Here is a 21895-nt window from a genome sequence, read left to right as displayed (position 1 = left end):
TTTTGAGAAATGACTCAACTTCATTTCACGGGACAGCAGTAAAAGAACCCTATCAGTAGCTGTTGCTATAAGTTTTGGTGACAAAGTTTTCTGACAATAAAATTATGCTTTGTCTTTCCCTCATAAGAACAATTTTTGAAACATAAGTGAACCCAAATGGAAAATGTATATCATCATCTCATATTGCACCTAAATTTCCACATAACTATTGGATAAATCCTAGAACTGTTACCTCTAAAAGGTCACCAAAAAAAAATCTTGTCAGAACTTCCCAGAAGTGTTACATCCAAAATGTGCTATATAGAACTCTCCCAATGCAGGTAACTCCTGATTCTGAAGCATCTCTGAGCTCTATTCTAATTGTGACTTCTTGAGTATAGATTTCTAAATAAGCCAAAAACCACAGGGTAGTTTTAAGTATCCATCAGGGATTATGTAGAGCATTCCAAATTCAATTTCACTTGTGGCCTAAGCCAAAATTTGATTACTGTACCAGCTACCGCCCAGAGAAATAGCACATACCTTAAGTATGAAATATTTGATATGAAAACAAGTTAACTGTTAATACCCATCTTAATAGCTACCAGAATGGAGTAGGAGAGTCTGCAGTTGGAAACTCATCTGCAGGATATTACCATTTTCATTGCAGTTACACACAATATTATTGCTCTAAAGTGGCAGAGGAAGCTACAAGGTCAACTCCTGGCATGGTAATTGAATACATAATCATCTGGCTGAGAGGTGAAAGAGATATTAACTCCAAGATTACCATGATAGACTTTCAGTTCCTTATATCACACCATTGTAGAATAAATATTAATATAGGCAGTAGAATGGATTACCACCTTAACATTTCACCTATGGAGACCTGCTGTAGGTTTAGGCGAAAACTGAAAATGAATTACCTAGAAAAAAGGTTATCCAGGTCACAGAACCACTATAGTTTTTAGCACAATTATTATTCTCTGCCTTTGAGAGGACCAGAACTGGAATAGCAGGTTGGGTCTGAGGTGCACTGACTGAACTTGGCAAGGAAATTTGCATATAACCCACCTACACTATGCTTGGTTCTATGACTGCTCCCTTTCATGAGCACGAAAATTACCTAAAACAAATGAAAACAGCCAGTTGATATACTACATTTAATGGAAACAATGCTCCAGAGATGTAGTTGGCTCACAGTTTCCCTTTTATGCTCTTTTAAATACTGTTATAAACAATTATTAAAACAAAATATTCCTTTATAAGTCTGAATAGCTCAAAAAAGGAGAAAATTCAAACTTTATCTTTAATTCACTTTGTTCTGTCTAGATATTGCAGAAATCTACAAACCGTGCATGTAACCTTACACATGTGTACAACAATATCTGAGGCATAAGAGACTGAGTTAAAGATAAAGATAGAGGGTCTGATCCTCAAATAGTACAAAGCTGAATAGCTCCACTGATTTTAACACAGCTATACTGATTTACACCAGCTGAGGATCTAGTGAAATCAAGTTTCCAGTTACATTCATGTAAAGGCATTGATTTCAATAGAGTTATATGCATATAACCAGCAGAATTCTGTTAGAATTTTCAAGCTTACCTCTGTATTTCTATTCTTTTGTTGTCTCAGTCAGACTCTTACTGATATGTCGATGCAGATTTTTGTGGTTTAATTATAGATGTGTCAGTAGCAGAATACTTACTCTGCTTCAACCCAATTTTAAAAAAGGCAGCAATAATTCTTTACATTGCTGACAATGTCAATGTAAATAGGTCATCTCGGGTTAGCATCAGAGTGTAATGCTATGAATATTACATTGTCAAATTAATTAAAAACATATTCACCTTCAAGTAAAAAAGTTGAGAGCTACCAAAAGTATGAAATTACTCCTATCTGCAGGTATTTTGTGGGAGACAGTGTCTATGAAAGGTCTTATAATGAACAGAGGAGACAAATTACAAAAATGTATACTCTGGCCACAGTATAAGGAAATCAAAACAGAGCTATAGCACTCTTCCATTGTTGTACAGATAAATTGCTCAAGAATGATGTTCACGCAACACAGAATCACCAATTAAACATTTTCCCATAAACTTACTCATTCTACTGTACTTCTAGCAACAGCTGCCCAGTATGAAATCACAAAGATTTTCCCCCTTTTTCTAAGGAGCATGAATCTAAACGGAAAAAACTGCACTGACCTTGCTCAGCACAGCACTGAAAGTTCTTATGGGAATCATTTCTTGCCATACAACACTGTGACAAGTTTGAAAATGAAGTGCTTATACTTGGCATTTTGAGCCTGCCATTAGCAGTGGCCATTTTGCTGAAAAATGTGACAAGTGGTATATATAAACCTGTCAGCATGAACACTCAGTGACGAGATTGTGCAGAAATGTCCAGTCTGTTTTAATACAGGATTAAGAAAAAACATAAAACGTTTAATATTTAAGCAAAACGTAGAACATGTGTCCAGTACCAGTTCTCAGGTTTTGAGTCTAATAGCTATTTTATACTGAGGCCCCTTCTGTGGGTGTCCCAAGTAGGTTGTAATATTGCCAAAAAGAATTTATAATATGGACTCAAAATGCAAATATTAAATAAACTTGCTTTCCAAATAAAATGAATTTTACACTCACCAGATATGTGCTCCTCACATTTGAGCTTTCACATTGCTATAAGTAAGATGGACCCAGGTTTCTTTAAGCACTCCTGATTTAATTTGATATTCAAACAGAAGTATGGACTTGGCCAAAAATCTCTTGCACAAAATAACCTAACAACCTATATCTATATTAGTAATATCTAAAATGCCACCATAATAAAATACATGTAAATGCAAGTAACAGTATTTTTAACTGCTGACTATAAAGTCTAATTAAACAGTCAGGTTCAGAGTTTAGGCACGCAAAACTCCCACTGACTTCAAAAGGAAGAAAACACATATAAAGTTTAGTTTTAAAAACCATTTTTATTTGATTTCAAAAAAGGGTAATAGTTTTGTCTTCAGCAGAACCATGTCCTGAATCTCAGGGGTGATTAAAGGGCCATGCCAAAGCCAAATGGTTTCAAATATCAAACTATATTATTATGTCAGGGCCCACAAGATCAATTAGCGCTTTTCAATGACAGGAAAGGTTACAGTTGGACTCACATTTATACAATATCTAAAACTTAAAAAGAAAAATGCCTATCATGAAACTGCTTTTAATATTACATTTTTCACATTTACTTACAAACTTTTGAAACAACAATCAAATTGTTAAACATTATCTTTAAATCACATGGTATCCGAGCTGCTTTTCTGTTGCCCAATTTTTAAACCATTTATTAATTTAAATAAATTGTTTCTGCAATCACAAACGTGTATGCTGAGATGGCCAGAAATCACAGGGAACATTAAACTATGCAGTAAAACCTAGGGTATCATCATAAGGCATTTTAGTACATGTGGTGCTGCTACTAAACCTGGTTTATTGCTAGGCTTTTATAAAGCTTTAAAAACACTTGACAACTATCTGCAAATCATTCACTTTTTCTGTCTGGGTTACATTCTTTTTGAAAATCCAAACTATATTATTGTGAATGGAAAGGTGAGCTTGGCTCCATGTTCCAAACTGAAAACAAAATAACTACTATAAAACAAAAGAAAAATATAAGAATTGAAAAACAGCTGATCACAGGTCTAGATAAAAAAAGCAAGTTTTATACTTTATGTTATTAAATATCCAGCATAAACTTTGATGTCAACAAACAACTGAATATACATTTCACTTCTAAGCCCAGTAAGAAATAATATGTGGAGATACAGGTATGTTAGAAATTAATTTGTTGATACATTTGATTCAAGCATTCTCTGCTGTAACAAAATACCTAATTATGGTCTCATACATAATCAGTTTAAGATTCTCTATATGGTGATAGTTCAGAAGAGATCAAAAAATTAAAAACACATTTTGTGTATAGTTTAAGTTGTAAGCATATTATTTTTAATAAAACCAAAGCATGATTGCTTTTGTAAGATTACAGACTTAAAAATGTCATATTTTGAAAGCACACTTTTCTATTTATTTATTCCAGGAGTGATTTGAAATATTTACTACCAGACAGTACCTAATTTTAGGTTTTAAGTGCTTTAACAGCTCTATGAAATATGATCAGCAGCTGCAATGTAGAACTACATTGAATAAACTATCCTTTATAAAAAGGGAGACTCATTTTACCCGGAGTTCATAAAATCCTCACTTTCAAAACAGAAAAAGATAACACATAAATAATTAGTATTTGCTTTCTACAGCACTTGACAGATATTTTTGGAGGCGGGGAGAAGCGGGGAGGAATTCCTGGACTGACTTTTATATTAAACAGAAAAAAGTAGTTTACATTACCTGAAAAATAGAATGAACACTATTCAGTATAATCAAATCTCATCAAAAGTGCATAATTGTCTTTGCCCATTTTCAACCAAATTCTGATACATGAAGTTCTTTATTATAATACTGTAAAGTTAAACTAAGGTACACAAGAGCCAAACAACTTAACAGTAGCTTTCAAAACTTGAATCAGAGGCTGAAAATATGCAATAGGACATTGTCTTTCTGTATTTCAAAGGGTCATGCACAATATATTTTATGTAGTATGAGTAACACGGGAACTCAGTGATAGTGGGAACCTGATCTATAATTTTGTCCATGATCTCTGAGTCACTAATATCAGAATAAATTTCTATTGCAGAAGAGTAGTAATGTGCTGTAAGACATTACTACATAAAGTAGTCCTCTAAGTATATGATTCAACTGAATATAGAATAGTATAATTTAACAATCCAAAAGACACATATTTTAACATTTATTTTTATAACTGTGCACATACCATTTGAACAAGTAACTATTTGACATTTTCACCTTGTATTTTACTTTTAAGGCACTACAATTAGTTAAAAAACAATTGGTAATATGAATGCCAGCATTCAGGAAACAAAACAGGAAAAAAAAATTTCTAAATTTGTTTGTTTTAGATGTAGCCCAGATAACATTAAACATTAAAATGTACTGGAGGAAGAGGCGAGGGGAAGGTGTCCATTTGTATTTCCACTTATTTTATATCATTTATAGTACAACATAAGTTTTAGGTATGTAAAGATCTACATTCTGCAGCATTGGGGTGCACTGCAGGGGGAAAAAGTGGAAAGTCTATAGTGATTTTAAGATTTTGATTTACATGGTCATTAAGAAGTGATGAGTTGTGTTAAGAAACCAAAGAAAAATGTTGAACATACTGTACAACAAAACACTATTAACTGTATTTGGAAACTGAAATTATGCTATATCCAAATCTTTAATACATAAAAAGATACATATAATACAGTGAAAGACTGCATCAAATTGAGAACAGAAATCAGATAAAAATGATTCATTTATAACTGTATATGGTGAAAATATACTTCTCAGTAAATTCTGATTTGTCTATTGCTTATGTTAAATATATTTTAATTCGTCTGCATATATTACTGCTTCTACTATTTTATATCTGCAAATCAGACCTTAGATTAAAATCTATATGGATTTCAATGCAAAACAATTTCATTATTTGAAATGTTTAAATTCGAATGACCTAAAATGCTCTGTTTTTTCAGATATCCCTACTTAAATCGGATCTATGCAATGAAAAAATATCTATTACTAGACACAAAAAAAAATGTATCTCCTTGTGCTTTCCTTTGAATCTTGCTCACAGGATTACGGAAAAACAACAATGTATCTACTTGGTTTTTAATAGTAGTCAGTTTCATAAATGTAAATGAAACTTTAGATGCCAATTACTGACTGGCAGCGACTCTATCCCGGGATTTCTTTCACTTCTGTTAAAAATGCTTAAGATTGGCTGTCACCTAACCCCTACGCTGCATTACATCGCAGTGGACACAGACATAGGCACTGCAAACAGTCGCCTTTCTTCAAAATAAACAGTCAAGGCGACTTTGGGTTTAATTGTCATATCCCGCTAATATTCCTCTCTATTGATTAAGTGGATGCTATGTGCCGCGCCAAAAAAGACAGAGGGTAGGAGAAACAAAACTTAACTACGAGTCCATAATGTGAAATCTAACCTGCAGTTTTTCTTAGGTATTAGATTTTGGAAGCGTCCGTAATGACAGCCAGAGAGGCAAATTAATGGCCAACAGCCCACTGGGTTTAAACACGGAGAATCCTGTTACCACCTCAGATTAAGTACAAACACACAGAGACTCTCCTCCACGTGGAAGTGCTTTCAAACCAAAACACAAGCCCCCGCATGCGGTGTTGATGCACTTAGGTGGAACAACTAGACCTTACTAGGTTAGGGCTACTATTCCTGTGTCTTCGTCTACACTGGAGAGTTAGAGGGAACAGGCAGAAAGAACACACGATTGTGTCTGGCTTTAAATCATATGAATGAAATATTGGTTTTCTTCCTACTCTCTGTCTTTTTTGGCGTGGCACACAGCATCCACTTAATCAATAGAGAGGAATATTAACGGAGTATGACAATTAAATCCAAAGTCGCCTTGACTGTTTATTTTGAAGCAAAGGCGACTGTCTGCAGTGCTTATGTTTGTGTACACTGCGGTGTCATGCAGTGTAGGGGATTAGGTGACAGCCAATCTTAAGCATTTTTAACAGAAGTGAAAGAGATTGTGTCTGGCTTTAAACCACAAGAAAACCAATACTTCATATATATATATATGAATGAAATATTGGTTTTCTTGTGGTTTAAAGCCAGACACAACCGTGTGTTCTTATATATATATATATATATTCCCCTAGAGAAAGAAAATGGGAGAGAAACAAAAACAAGAGAGCCCTGGGTCCCCACTCCCTCCAACTACTGCGAAAGAGGATGCAGAAATTAAGATATTTCCCTGATTTTATTGCCAGTGTGAAACGAGCCGGCCCCATAGCAGATATTTTCTCATGGCTGCAAACTGTAAACGTTCTTTATTAAGAAAGGAAAGTCGGTTCAAATACTGCCAGAGTCTGGGGGGTAGGAGGGAGTTTGGAAGTTGCATCCCATAGGATGTACAACTGAACAAAAGGGCATATTTTCTAGAAACGATTGAACCATCTGCGTTTTTACAGTGCTGAAAGCTAAGCATGTTCTTACAAACGCTGCCATAAATTAAGGAAACTCCCCCCTTCCCCCAAGGTCTGTTATCCTACAAAGCTCATGCTGCATGTTCAGGTTGCTAGCAGGATTCGCTAGTCAAGTTACCACAATAAACCTCCAGAAAACTCGTTGAATTTCAGTCTCTGCCCACCTCTTCTGCATTTCCTGCCCTAGCAGCGATGAAACACAAACTCGGCCGTGTATGTCTCACTGACTACTAAGCACAAAACTTCCTCAAGGAGGGGAGGACGTTCCTTGAAAGAGAAAATAAAATCGCCTGCAAAGCGGCAGTTAAGGGGGTGACAAGAAAAGGCTAGTGAGTTACACTCACGCCAGCATCACAGCTATAGAGCCCAGAGCTAGCGAACTACATCGGAACGGAACAACACCCGCACGGCTCGCGGCTCAGCCAGCTCCAGGGAGAGCAGATCAAAGGGTGGGGGCGACACGCGAGCCCCGCTCACCTGGACCGGGGCAGGAAAGCCTGGCCAAAGGTGCGAGCAGAAGTCAGCGAGGATCTCTCCCCCCGCACAGTAAAAGGGGGCTACTCGCTTGGGTCTGGACAAGCCCCGGTCTCGGTGCCCAGCAGGGCTCCGAGCCATCAGCCGCTGCTCCCAGCGAGCTCTGCCGCGTCTCACGGCAGCCGGTTCAAAAAGAAGCAAACAAGGCTCAGTCCTAACCCCAAGGAGCAGGCAGCCGGGCGCGCACACACAGGGGGCGACGTGGGAAGGGGAGCGGAGCAGCGACACTCACCTTCTGGTGCGGGGACACGCCGCTACCTTGCTGGTTGGGCTGCTCCCGGGTTGATTCTCGCCCCTTCTTCAAGTCAAGGTTCCCCTTTTGCGCTGCTCCTCCGGCAAAACAACAGGACATCCCCCTCCACGGCTCTCCCCCCCCTCCCTCCTTCGCCACACACCACAACCGAGAGCAAACGGGATTGAGGGGGAGGAGGGGGCTGGCAAGAGAAAAAGCAACCACTCTCCTCACTTTAGGGCGTGCAACTGGTTGCTCCCTCACACACGCACACACACACACAAAACTACTTCACAAAAAGGAACCCCGGTGGGGTGCTGGCTTCCCAGAGCGGGAGGGGAGCACGCGATACAACCCCGCCCCGGGCGCTGCTTTGCACTTGTGCAGGGAGGTTGCAGGCAGCCGGGCCAAGGGTGCAGCAGCAGCACGGGGCCGGGGGGCTGAGCCTGTGACCGTGTTTACTGCAGCCCCGGGAGCTTCATGTTGCCATTGGTTGTTTTCTCGCGTGGGTATCCGGTGCGCTTACCGGGCAGCTTGCAGAGTGGGGCTTGCTCCTGCGCCTCCCACCCCCTCTCGCCCCGGCGCGGCATGCACACGTGCTGCTGCCCCAGCAGCGCCCCCCAGGCAATGGGTCGCACCCGGACCCTTCCGCCGATCCTGCCGTCACCGCTGTCCCTGTGCCCGCCCGGCGAGAGGAGAGCACCCGTCTCCCAGGTGTCAAGGCTTAACCAAAACTCCCCCTCCCCCGCGGGACCTTGCCTCTTCCCGGGGCTCCGGCCTGCAGCTTTCACTCCCATTAACCCCTATGGCAGCTCGGCCTGAGCAAGGATTGCAAGGTTTAGCTACTGAGCAATTACGCTCCTCGGGGCTGCATTTGTTCATATTTACAAACCCTCTCTCTCTTTCTCTCCTCCTCATGCCACATTTACTCGGGTTGAGTAGTGCCTTGCTCCCTGACATAAATGACACCACTGACACAGGGCTAGGTGACTTGCGATCATCTGACCCACAGCCAGCAAGCCCTTGCACTGCCCCTGATTCAGAGTTATAGTCTCCCTACTACTCTGCCCAGGCCATAGACTATTTTAGGATGCTGCATAAGCTCCTCAAGGCACTGGGGTGGGGAAGCCCCAGGTTGCTGGGTGTGTTGAAGGAGCAGCCTCAACACACTCTCTCCTCCCCCCCCCCCGCACTACCTGTGCAGAGCCTGCAGTCCCTTGTACACAGGAAGTAGTGGTAGAGAGGCAATAAGGAAGCAGCTTAACCTCCTCAACTCCTTTGCACTGATGGTGCACAGGACAGGTCACAATCCAGCCTCTGGTAAGATAATATACTGATAAGGTAATATACCCAACATGAATACAGGTACCACAAGCTGGCCCTTGCTTTGTAATCTGTTTTCTTCTCTGGTTGTTCTAAAAAAGGAAGGTTCTAACTCAGTCTTTACTTTTGGGAAGGCTGCAGCAGAGATGTGCAAATGCACATGGGGAGCACTGAGGGAACATGCAACAGCACCTGCCACTATACCCTTTTAGAGTTGGCAGTTGTCTCCCTTCTTTCTGTGTGGAAGGGGGCCCTTGCCTGGTGCATTGTGGGGCAAAGTTCACCTGATCCTTATGTGCTGGGAGTTGAAGGACTGTGTTTAGTACAGTAACACCTCACTTAACCTAGTAGTTATGTTCCTGAAAAATCTGACTTTAAGAGAAACAATGTTAAGCAAATCCAATTTGCCCATAAAAATTAATGTAAATGAGGGGGTTAGGTTCCAGGGATTTTTTTTTCACCAGACAAAATACTATAGCGCGTGTGTGAATCGGGCAGTGCAAGGGCTTGCTGGCTGTGGGTCAGTTAAACAAACAATTTAATACTGGTACACAGTGATGATGATTGTGAAACGTGGTTGAGGTGGAAGAGTCAAAGGGTGGGATATTTCCCTTACTGCTCCTTACTGCTAAATGATGAACTAGCAATTGGCTGAGTCCTCAAGGAATGCAGGGAGATATGCACATTTCCCTTAAGTACTCTGCCTTCTTAATTAGATCAATTTGCTGAGCTGTCTTGAGCCCTGGTGTGTCCCCCCTGCTCTATGGAAGATGGGGTAAGTGGGGTGCTGGAGCAGAAGGGAGAGGGGACACCCTGACCTTATCCTCCCTCTTCCTTCTGCCCGCCCCTCCCCCACAGCAAGCAGGAGTCTCAGGGAACAGCTCCAAGGCAGAGGGCAGGAGCAGCACATGGCAGTGGGGGGAGGGACACAGCTGAACTGCAGGCAGCTACTTCACAGGGAACTTAGGGGAGCGGGGAGCTGATATGGGGAGCTGATAGGGGGCTGCCGGTCCACCCTGGTTCCAAGTCCCCACCAGCTAGCTGCAATGGGCTGCTCTTCCTGCAAGCAGTGGGCAAAGCAGGCAGCTGCCAAACAACGTTAGAAGGGAGCATTACACAACTTTAAACAAGCACAGGGCCAGCTCCAGGCACTAGCATCCCAAGCAGGTGCTTGGGGCGGCAATCTACAAGAAGCGGGAGTCCCTGTGTTTTTGCCCCCAAGCAGCGCGTGAATTAACGGCGGGAGCAGTCCATGTGCCTTTAGGGTGGCATACGCGTTTCCGCAGTGGTGGCAATTCGGCAGCAGCTTCTGTGTTCAGCTGTCTGGGGACCGGGGTGGCACAGCTTCTGTCTTCAGCCCCTACGGAAATGCGGGTGCCGCCCTAATGGCACACGGACTGCCCCTGCCTTCCACAGCGGCAATTCAATGCACTGCTTGGGGTGGCAGAAACAGTAGAGCCAGCCCTGAAGGAGCAAGTTCCCTAACTGATCAGCAACTTAACAACGAAATGTTAACCGGGACGACTTTAAGTGCGGAGTTACTGTACCACTCCCTGCACACAAGGAGAAGGAGGAAGAGAGCAGAAGACTCATTGCACCCTCCCACCCTCTTCCTCACCTACTCTTGCAGTTTTATAGTGAGTCTGATGATATTTTTGTTTTTCCTCTGAGATCCAGCACTTACAATAGTGCTCATACATGACAAGACTCAGTTTTCATGGTTTAAAAAGCTTTTAGCCCCTACCTTCTGAAGAACATACTGAAAACATGAACCTAAAAAGGCTCATAAAACAGAAGATAAATAAAGAACCCAAAACATATTTTAAAGTCATGATTTTTAAACCAATCTCATGACTTTGAGGGCCCTGACTTACAATTTTTGAAGAATGTGTGTTGGCAATTCTGAGACCATCTAGTCCTTGATAATTACTTTAAAAACTTTTCAATTATTTATATGTCAGAGGGGGAATGGCAAAACCAATTTACTGCAAAGGGAAAATATTTTCAATGAAAACTGATGCCATGCTGAAGAAGCAAACCATTTTGCTTGTTAATAATGCCACTGGATATAATGCAGGTAGGAGGTAGGTAGGAACAAAACTTGAACAGATTTGTAGTTTTTCAGTCTTTATGTCATGTAACTCATTGACTTCAATGGAAGCCGTGGAGTGTTCAGTGCTTTTGAAAATCAAGTCTCTTATTTTGATGCCTGATGGATTTAGGAGCCTAATTTGGGCATCTATTTTTTAAAATTTGGACCTAAATCATCTTACCTCTGAAATAATTTGGTAGGAAGATGCCCATGTTAGTGCAATTGTTTGTATATGAGCTATGCAATGCACAGTTTTAGTAGTAACTCCCATAGGGAATTCTTTCCTCATGAAAACACGTTAATAAAAACTCAATATTTGGTTCACTCAGAGAGTGAAACAGCCTTGGAAAACTCTTTGACCTTCAAAAATTCAGCGAGAAAAACATTTTAATCTCTTCTCTCACCCCCCTTCCCCCCCAAAAAACATGAAATCAACACAGCGTAGAAACAAGCCAGAAAAATCAAGTGAATTTTGAACATGCAAGTTTAGAGGATAACTGGAGCAAAGGAAAAATCAGATTTGCAGAAAATAATTAAAATTGACAACGCTGATGCAGAATTAAATTAGTGATCGCAGTACCCATCCTATTAACAGACTACTTTTATAAGAAAAATTGTTGCTCATTTGTTTCTGTTAGATTTGTGAACAGCAATACATTTTACTACAAAGTAGTTGATTCCTGTAATGAAAGTTTCCTGAAGTCTGATTTCCTTCCAATTTACTTCAATGAAGCGAATCCCTGTTACAGTGTACAATCACATAGTAACATGGGTCATTTTAATGGACACATCACTTTCAAGCAAACTTTTAACCATCTGTTCACCCTCTATAAAAAAAAAAGTATGCTGTAAGTGATTTAAAAGAATATGCATGTTCTTTGTTCAATACAGTATGCATTAGTTATGTTTTTCACACATTTCAAATTGAGGAGAAAAAAAAACTCCCTCCTATTATGTATTCCTGGCTCATTCATTGCTCTGCCAAATCTCCCACTAAGGGTATGTCTACACTGCAATAAAACACCCGTGGCTGGCCTAGATCAGACAACTTGAACTCGTGAGGATCAGGCTGCGGGGTTATAAAACTGCAGTGTAGATGTTTGTGCTTGGGCTGGAACATGAGCTCAGAGACCCTGCAAGGGGAGAGGGTCACAGAACCCGGGCTCCAGCCAGAGCACAAACGCCTACATTGCAGTTTTATAACCCCGTAGCCCAGAGACCCACAAGCCTGAGTCAGCTGACCTGGGCCAGCCACAGGTGTTTTATTGCAGTGTAAACATTCCCTGAGTGGCCTGATCCTGCCCTTGCTGAAGAACAATTGATGTTTTGCTACTGACTTTTATGTGAGCAGATGGGCTTATCTACATGAATATTTAGTTTGCGGCAATCTGGAATATGAATCTATCTCACACTTGCTTGCCACACATAGAGTGTGGACCCTGCTGACTCTCACTAACAGTTGCTTGATGCATTTTGCTCCTGATTCAAGTGCACTGAGAAACTGCTAGTGCACAACAGCAGGGTCCACAAGGATACTTAGTGCGCAGCAGGCTACTGCAAGGTAGATTTATACCCCAGCTTGCAGAAAACTAAACGTTCATGTAGACAAGCCCAGACACAATGAGAGTTTTAACACATTCAAGAGTGCTAAATGTAGCCCCCAAGGGAATTGTTTTCATAACAAAACAAATATTGTTTATTAAGAGGTCTTTGCCAGAATAACGAAATGAATTATTATAACTATGTATGTGTGCCACAGATGACTTTGAACAACAATTTTAATTGATAGAGGTCACAGTTCAGATCTAGGGGCTTATTCAAATCCCATTGAAATCGATGGAAAGACTCCCCTTGATTTCCACAGGCTTTGGATCAGATACCTAGTGCAAAGAACAAGCACAATATCCTCCATGTCAGTTAAATCCCACAAAGGAGCTATGTGGCTGCCTGTGCAACACCGAATGAGTTCCTGTGCTGGCCCAACATAGGCTAATGCATGAGATCATGAAAGAAGTAGGCCAAGGGCAGCTCAAGGAGGGGCCATGGAATCCATTTTTACAGAAGAATAGAAAAATAATACCGTATCCAATTAAAGCAACAGGGGAATGTAAGTAGGCAGGATGTAATTACCTAGGTTGGTATTTGGCCAGGACAGGCACTCCTACACTTGCAAAAAGTGCCATAGGCTCTTTAATGACCACAAGTGGTCACAATCTTAGTTTTACCTCTTATTTGAAAGACAGCATTATGATTATTCACACCAAGCTGTGGCACCATTTCATTACAGAGTCAGTGGAAGAATGTTGCCTACTGAGTCACAAATACCAGTTCATACAATAACTTGGACTTTTCTTGGAGGTCTTCCATGCAAGTACTGTAGGCCCAACCCTACTTAGCTTGCGAAATCTAATGAGATTACAGCCTTAAATGGCATGGCTCCAGATAATATGCCTGTTTGTATATGTTATTAAAAATAATATGCACTTTTAAATTATTGTAAACAATTCTAACGTGAAATTAATTTAATTACACTGCATCATTGTAAAAGAAGCTCTTTTAGCCAAAGGGATTATATTTATGTTTTCTGAGGAAAAATCTGACAATTGAGACAAAATACTAATTTTGGCAATTCATATTAACTATTACTACTATTATTATTGGGCCTAGAGACCCAACAGAGATGATGGTTCCATTGTACTATGCACTGTACAAACACATTTTTATGTATCTGTTCCTAATTTGCTCCATAATAACAATATCAGAATCTAGTTTCTTACATTTTCAGGTTCAAATCTCAAATCCCAAAGCAAGCTCATTAGGCTGAGTTTGCTCATCTGTATACTTAAGGTTATTATCGGTACTTCATAGCTTTACAGTCGTACAAAGAAAGAATGAATGGGGGTTCTTTTACCATGGTTATCAGATTTCAGGTATAAAAAGAAAGCGACCCACCCTCTTCAGTAATTCTACATATAGAGTTCAGCTGTGGGTTCAACAGCAGGTTACGACTGGCTAGTCATTGTAAACTTGAAGTGCTAACTGTGCCTTTAAAATGCATTACATAACAATGTTTTTTAGCTTCACTTTTCAAGTATATCTTAATGTCAAATGTTATTTTTTAAAAATTCAAACAAATATAATAAATATTACATCCTTGAACATAAAGCTTTATGTCTGCAAATATTAGAGCACTTCTAATAAGTGGCAAGTTTGAGTGACTAGATTTAACACTTCATCGTAAAAACATGTCCAACATACTGTGCCAAATACTGTATCAAGAATGTCCTTAATTGGCTTTTATGCTTACCAGTAGCAGGTTCAGTTTGGTATTTCTTGCACAGACAAAAGTCCAGTTGAAGGCAATGGGAGTTTTGCCTCATTCAGACCCCACTGAGGTTGTTCCACAGTACAGAGGTCTGCATGGTCTTGGGAGGAAGGAGTAAAAGAGGTAACCTAGCCTAGGTCATATTATCTTTCCTGTGGACTACCTTCAGAGAACCAGAGGGCAGCTGTGGCCAGTGCGAGTCTTTCTTAATACAGTTCTAGTTCAATCCTGATACTAGAAAGGTGGGGTTGTTGGACTGAGAAGGGCTGTCAGGGCTAGAGCTGATGTTTTGGCACAGGATTTCCTGCAGATCCTCCAGGACTCCTCAGATTTGGGGGTAGGCTGGACAGCCTTTATTGTGGGGTATGGTAGTAGATGCCATGTTTTTAGGTTTCATAAATGTAGATACGATACACAGATTAAAATAATGATAAGTACTTTTGCTGATTTATGAAACTGGGAACATCTTAATCCATTTCATTAAACTGTTGTCATCCATCCAGTGCAACTTTTCACACTTGCCCATGTTCAAGTTTTTAAGCAGTTTTACCTGAACTAACAGTTCCTTGAAATGTTAATGATTCTTTCTGAAAATGTTCAATGTTATTTTAAAGCTTTTTGCCTTAACTTATTCTTAGTCGTTTGCAACCTTACTTCCAATTTATCAGTCGTTGTTCTCTGTCTGCTACTGGTATCTCCACCAAAACTACTTATAGCATTCCAAACTTCCGAGGGATATGAAACATAGTACAAATAAATATTTTTAACATTATCAAAATAGTTTTTTCTGTCATGTATGTGGCATAAACAAAATACATTATGGTGTGGTATAATGATTTTATGAGCACTTATCTGAGATGAACTACATAACTAACATTCATGTTTATTAGTCCATCATCAAGCCTGATGCTGCTTCCAGTGAAGTCAATGGCAAAACAATCATTAATTTCATTCCCAGTGTGATTGAGCTCATTATGTCATAATCACAAATGTAAATTCATGCCAAGAATCTTTTTACTACAACGTAATATCATGTAATCTCTATGACTCCCATTACAATATAGTAACATATTCAGGAAAGAAGAATTGATCTAGCCACCAGGAACTGATTCACATTTTTATAAAAGTAAAAAATGTCAAGTACATTTTTTAATGCTTAAAGTATGTCACCGTTTCTGTTAAAAAAGACAATATACCTTACTCTTTTTACTCAGTGCAACTATGTTCTTTCTTTCCAGAAATGTTGATGGAATTTTATTCTCCTAGTATTAATAAAGATTTAAATGAAGCTCAGCCAATTTCAGTCATTTTTAGCAGGTGGTGTGCAATGGAAGCAGGAAACACAGAAACGTAATCACTACATTTGAAATCTATAAAATGAAAAATAAAGATATCCCAAAAATGATGTCAAAATGATTGTTTTCAGAAAACTTGTTTTATTTCATAGTGAAGGTTCCTTTTTCCCCACTTAAGTGTACTATTCTAAGACTTTTTTAAAATAATGCATCATTTCTGACCTTGTATGTTGTAGCTCCAAAAAAGGAAATTCAAGCTGATAGTGTATATTCAGCATTTACAGTTTGATGATATGCAGAAAGCATTGCAGGCAATAAAGGCCAGCTATCAGTCCCTTTGAGAGCTTATTGTAAAGTCCTCTAGTTGTTTAAAAGGTACTTGCTCTCATATAGCTTTCACTATACATTTCAGATGTCAGCCTTTCTGAGGATTTCAGCCTGAGAATCATAGGTGTCCGTTGGAAGTTAACTCTTTAAATTACTTTCAAGCCATTTGGAAATCAGTTGCATAGATATATTTTATATATAGCAGTTATGTAATTCTGAGAGCAAATTCAATATTAAATAATGCGTTAAGTTTTGAAAACTAAAAACATCGATCACAACAGTCAAAGCCCAAAACTACAACTGTCCTATTGCTGTTTCAAAGTAATAACCGTATTCCAAAAGGGTAATCACCATGGTATTTCATAGCTTCTACACTCTTTAGAAGTGCCCAGACCCTTTGTATTATTTTTATTATTACACTTTTTTTTTAATTAATCATAATATATTTTTACCATGGGAACGTTCAAAGGCCTGATCAGGATTGGAGCTCTATTTTTCCTCATGGATTTTATTTTCTAAATGGACAACCAAGGTGGATTTGATTTAAATCACTAGTCAGGAAGACTCAATTTAATTATGAATTTCTACATGCAAATGCTTCTTGTTGGTTGTTATAACCTTAATACATATGCTTCAAAACTCAGAGATAGATGTAGGTTTCATTTTTAGAAGGTACACACTATTCATTTTTAAAGTGATTTATTTTGAAAACTTTTCAGATTAGTTTTACAGCCTATATTAGAAAATGAATGATTGTTCGGTTATTTCATTTACCAAAGGTAATAGAAGCAGATATTTATGAAGTCACTGGGAGGTTATATGCTATATTAGGAGGAGAACATCACCAGACTGACATTTAAATTGTTTTATTAAACTACAAAAACAACGTAGTCTGTTTTTTTCCCTTCAACAGCAAACATACAATATTTTAACAAAACAAGCATATGAATTTGAATTTAGTTAAACATTCAAGTTTTTTTAAATGTTTTTTAAATCAGATTTGTTTTTGTTAAAATTGTTTTTAACTAAAATAGTTAAATGAAATATTTAAAAAAAAACAAAAATCAAAAATCAAAATGACTATGTCAGCCAGGTTAACATGAGAAATTTAAAAATATTGGCTTCTGCAGCTGACTCAGTCATCTTCACCTTCGTTTTCATTTTTGTTCATAATCTGGAGAAGAAAAACGAGCTTTCCTTCTTTTTCAGGTCCCAAATGATTTCTCAATTTCTCAATTTGGGATGAATTAGTCCAAAGGAAGAAAATATTCTTTCTACACCAGCAGAAGAAGGTACTGCTGGTAAAAGTGAGATTATCACTTCAACAACCTCTGAATCCAAGTGCTTAAGTGACTTCCACCAGTTCACTGGTGTAACTTTCTTTAAAACATCATCAGTAAACATATATTTCTTGAATGGTTCTTATTCCCAAACTGGGTCTCTTTTACGGCCTGCTGCCATTATAGGTTTTCCCTTTTAGTGGGAGAATGATATGGTAGATCTCAAATCAGTGAAGGCTATACTCAGAAAGACCTCAAGACTTCTGGAATATGCTGCTCAAACAGTTTCACTTCTGTTTCTACTGCCTGTCCCTCCCTTCTCACATTTATCTCCAGACTTCTTCTCCTTGTCCAGATCTAGTCCACCTGCAGTGACCAGGTGTCTCGATTTTATAGGGACAGTCCCAATTTTAGGGTCTTTTTCTTATATAGGCTCCTATTACTCCCCACCTCCTGTCCCGATTTTTCACATTTGCTGTCTGGTCACCCTAATTCTGTCCCCAATAGTCTTCTATTCATTGAACTTTTTGAAACTTTGCACTTTTAGAGAGAGGTAAGGGATTGACTCTGTGTACACAAATTTGCAGAGGGACAATAGGGTTGTAAACTAAGCAACATTTAGAAAGCATGCAGTCAAAGTTGCTAGTTTTATCTAATTTTTGATGTGGCCAGTTACCCTTTTACATTTGTTTAAATAACATGGCCCCATGGTACTTTATAGGCTCAGTGAACTCCTTTACTTCATTTTCTGAAGGACAGCAGAGATGGCTTTAAATCAAGATCCCAGACGTGAACGTACAACTAAAGCTATTCAACCTATCATTTCCTTTCTGAGAGATCATTTCCTCTTGGCACCACAGTCTCTGCTTTTGTCTTTCAACAAAAAATGTTTAATCTCCATGCACGGTGTCAGGACAGAATATATTTTGGGTTTTATAAAGTTTCATATCCCTCCAAAAAGGTGTTTTTCTTTAGTTTAAATTAAGAGAATTTGCATTTATAACAAAAATGCAAAGAGTAAAATCAAACAAGTTTAAAGGTAGACAAGTAAAGGAAGCTTACTAGGATGTTTGCTCAGTTATCTCACATTTCTTGGGAGCAGAGTTGACTGCCTTTCATGGATTAACCTGGCCTGAGAACTTCAAAGCATTTCTCACTTACTTTTGGATGTGAAACAGTAAATAAAGTGCAATTTTGCAATCAGCAAAGAACTACAGAAAAACTCCACTGTATGAGCTAACAAAATGCCGCTGTTTCATTAACAGCCTTCTGGTTGTGTTTATTCCTGTATCAACACAAATCTACCCAGATGGTGTGTCATCATTTCATCTTTTTTAATGCAAAAGGCGGCAATTTTTGCAAATATAATACAGTGATTGATTCAATAAAATAAAATAATTGCATCAGGTTTTTAAAATACTCTGTACTTATAATGCACCTATGTTGTTGCCCTGAACATGTTTTACAAATACTAAATAAAGTGCAAAGGTAGGAAAACATTATCTGTCAATATTATCACTGGATTTGAATATGAGTGACTTTAAGCACCAATAGTTCCATTTACTTCAGTCAAGTTCAGTGGGGTAAAGTTAGGCACATAAGACTGTTCAGCACATTGCAGGAACAAGCTCTTAATGCCTAGATAGATAATCACCTCTTTACAGATGGGGATATTGAGGCAAAGAAAGATCAAATGACCCATGCAAGGTCACAAACAAGTCCCTAGAAGATCCAGGCAGTAGTAGAACACAGCTCTTCTAACTCTCAGTTTGGGGCCTTAGCCACAGCTCTATACCACTTTCACAATGTTGAAAGAAAAATTACAAAACAATAGTATAAATAGTTTAATTTAATTCTATTTTTATGTCTTAATTTAGTTGAATTAGAGGCAGGTTTCTCGTAATAGGTTAACACTGATAAAAGCCAATCAAAGCAAAAAATTGAGAATTGTTTTTATAAAATATATATGTAAGCTGGGGAATGGTCCCGCTATTGTGGGGAATTTTCCTGGCTTATACACTACCCCGGTGAAATGGGCTAGTGAAAGAATCTGAGTCCTCGCTCCCACTTCCTTTACCCATAGGCCTGCCTGACCTCAAGGGGTCCCCTTCCATTTTCCTGGGTGGCAGAGTCCATGTAACCCCAACAAGGCTGGGCCCAGGATTTCTGGAGGGCTTGACCCCCAACCTTGTTGTGGTCACTAAGGGCAGGGACTAGGGTGTCCCCACTGGGGGGTTCTCTCTCTGCACCGGATGCTTCCCTGACTCACTGATCATTACATACAGCTCAAAGCAAATACAATTTATTACACAGCAACCAATTTAAAACCACAAGGAAAAAATTGAAAAGGAAAACCCGTCACCCCGCTCTGTGGCACAGTGACATCACAACCAGCATCTCTAAAATGTCAGGGCAGTTCAATCTGTTCCTCACATGTCCCAGGCCTCCTTATCAAGTCCTGGTTGTGCTGCAGGGATGCTTTGGGTCGGACAACAGTCCTCTTACATATACAAAAGACTTGAATTTTACATTCTTCTGCGGTGTATAAATGTATTTGCAGAGGTAGCTGAATTAACTGCCAGCTGGTTACAGGGGACAGTGACAGTTTGGATGCCTGAACAAATACAGACTTGTGACCACTAGTGAATTTTGCATTACTTTCCATATGAATATCTTAGTAATCGGCATCTGAACTGATCCAGTTTTCATGCAATTCTCAATGGCCTGCCACAGCAAGAGCCAGATTCTGATATTGTTACACTGAGTAGTAACTTACACTAGGAATACTCTCACTGATTTCAGTAGGACTACGTGTGGTGGAGTAAGGTATTACTTAGCATAAGGGTATCAGAATCTGGCCACAAAAGGGCAATAAAGTAAAATATCATTTGAATCCTAAATTCTCTTTCTCATTAAATGTATTAACATTACAACACAACATCTCTAAGTGGTGACGTTTCATCCAATGATGTACCTCTGCACAGACAGATCTGCACTAACTACAAACACCCTCAAATATTACAAACCACTGATGGGAGAAGCCCAAAGCATTCTTCTCTCCCTGCACCTAAGGGAATCTGAAGCTGCTACAGACTGGGGAAGAGAGGCAGCCTCCATGCTAGAAGACAGCAAAGAAGTAGTGAAGAACAGCAATAAAAGCCTTGTCTGGCAGCTGTGGTGTATTGAAAATTATAAAAATTACAAGCTATCATTTTTAATCCTAAGGGTTTTCCCTTAGGCAAGGGGGCTCTATTGGGAAGTGTGCGATCAGTCAGTTCTGCAGACAGACAGCCAAAGGTTGGGTGAATTGTGCCTCCCTGTTTTAGGGAGAAGCCTGCTTTGTCTCTCTGTTTTGGGAAGAGGGGGCAGATTTTCACCCAACGGAGAATTAGGTAGGCAGAATTCAATTATCCAAATGATAACACTGGTCTACAATTTTTGAGAAGTCTTCTGCTTCAGAGATAAAATGTGATATTTATTATGTATTTTGATGTGCTGAATTCAAATATGACAATTAAAACAACTGATTGGCTACTGTTTCTAAGATATTTAAGTTTTTACATTTTATGTCTATGTGTATTGTGTAGATAGTAGAGTTTTAATCATAAATTGTAAACCTAGGTCTTTTCATGTGTTTATAGTTGTTTTACATGATAATATTTCACCTGTCCTGTTTATGTAACACTTTAAAAATCAGCAAAAGGGTTATATCAATAAATATGAAACAAAAGGCAAAAAACTATTACGTACATAGTTTAGTCCTATTCAGTGTCTACTCGGCGCTTCTTGGCTTGTCTCTTGTATTCATTAAATGGAGCATCTCTTGTCACTGTTCAGCAATAGTCTGCAAGCATTGATGGGCTCCATTTGCCCTGATAGCCTGCCAGGAGATTCCACTGCTATAGTCTGGAGCCCAACAGCTCTGCCTTACTCTTGGGTAGTTCCAAATCCCTGACAAGGTCATTCAGTTCACCTTGTGTTCTGAGGTGTGGTTCAGAGGAGGAGGATGGGAGAAAATGTGGGTCCTGTGACACTGATGGTTCAGGACTAGAAGTTTCATCCTCTTCCTCTTCCTCGTCTGACTCAAGTGAGAATGATTCTGGTGCATCAGGAACCGGCAGTCCTTCTCCGTGGGGTACTGGGCTTATAGCTGATGGAATGTTTGGATAATGCACAGTCCACTTTCTCTTCTTTGACACACCTTTCCCAACTGGAGGCACTGTGCAGAAGTAACAATTGCTGGTATGATCTGTTGGCTCTCTCCAAATCATTGGCACTGTAAAAGGCATAGATTTCCTTTTCCTGTTCAACCACTGGCGAAGATTTGTTGCAAAAGTATTGCAGCATGTGTGTGGGGCCCACCTCT

The 21895-nt window shown here is 39.4% G+C and overlaps 1 protein-coding gene across 12 annotated transcripts in view; it reads right to left on the bottom strand.

Annotated features, from left to right (window-relative positions):
* The window catches only part of EYA4 (EYA transcriptional coactivator and phosphatase 4), a 248085-nt gene extending 239796 nt beyond the window's left edge, over positions 1 to 8289 (bottom strand). For 10 of the 12 annotated variants that reach the window (XM_030556339.1, XM_030556335.1, XM_030556343.1 and 7 more), the window contains exon 1: positions 7888 to 8289. The gene's annotated coding sequence lies outside the window, so the exon portion shown is untranslated. Of the gene's footprint in view, positions 1 to 2086; positions 2115 to 7598; positions 7693 to 7887 lie in introns of those variants that run through there. The other 2 variants (XM_030556337.1, XM_030556338.1) reach the window with 2 other exon arrangements.
* Positions 8290 to 21895: the final 13606 nt, after the last annotated feature.

Source organism: Gopherus evgoodei, chromosome 3 (assembly GCF_007399415.2).
Source record: "Gopherus evgoodei ecotype Sinaloan lineage chromosome 3, rGopEvg1_v1.p, whole genome shotgun sequence".
NCBI lineage: Eukaryota > Metazoa > Chordata > Testudines > Testudinidae > Gopherus > Gopherus evgoodei.
This window is presented reverse-complemented; position numbering and strand designations above follow the sequence as displayed.